Genomic DNA, 624 nt, shown 5'->3' with positions numbered 1-624 from the left:
AAGGGTAATTGCAGAAATACGCCTTCATACGTATCATACTTTTAAATAAGATATAACATTTTACATAACATACTGAATTAGTTCTGGTTATGCCAAAATTTATAATTTAATACAGAATAAAATAGGAACAGAAATATACATATTTCTAATATTTATCCCCGGTATACTCGAAGTAACATTTCGATACTATTGAGAATGAGGAATGAGCATTATTTTACTACATTTTATCAAAATGATAAATATTAGATCTTGAAAGGTTCCGAAAACTTTAGTATGGACAGCACTTTACATAATTGAGGTTTTTTGGTGTACTTTAGTGAAAGCAATTATGGACGGGCTCTGTAACAATATTCTCTGTAAAATCACATTAGGATCATAAAATGACCGACTGAATTTCTTTGATATCAAAATAATGCAATTCTGATGTTCATATCACAGAAATGTTGGAATTATCTTTACTGTTCGTTAACAGCATTATATCTATATAATGCTGTTAATCACTTCTTTTTTTAAAATTAAACATTCATACGTAGGTGTAGTTAAGAAATATAAATTCTCACAACCGTGTTACAATACATCAAACCACGACGAAGGGCAGTTCCAATGTATGAAAGAAAACGGGAA

The sequence above is a fragment of the Penaeus monodon genome, chromosome 21 (assembly GCF_015228065.2).
Source record: "Penaeus monodon isolate SGIC_2016 chromosome 21, NSTDA_Pmon_1, whole genome shotgun sequence".
Classification (NCBI taxonomy): domain Eukaryota; kingdom Metazoa; phylum Arthropoda; class Malacostraca; order Decapoda; family Penaeidae; genus Penaeus; species Penaeus monodon.
The sequence above is the reverse complement of the archived record's forward strand: the minus strand, read 5'-3'. Positions refer to the sequence as shown.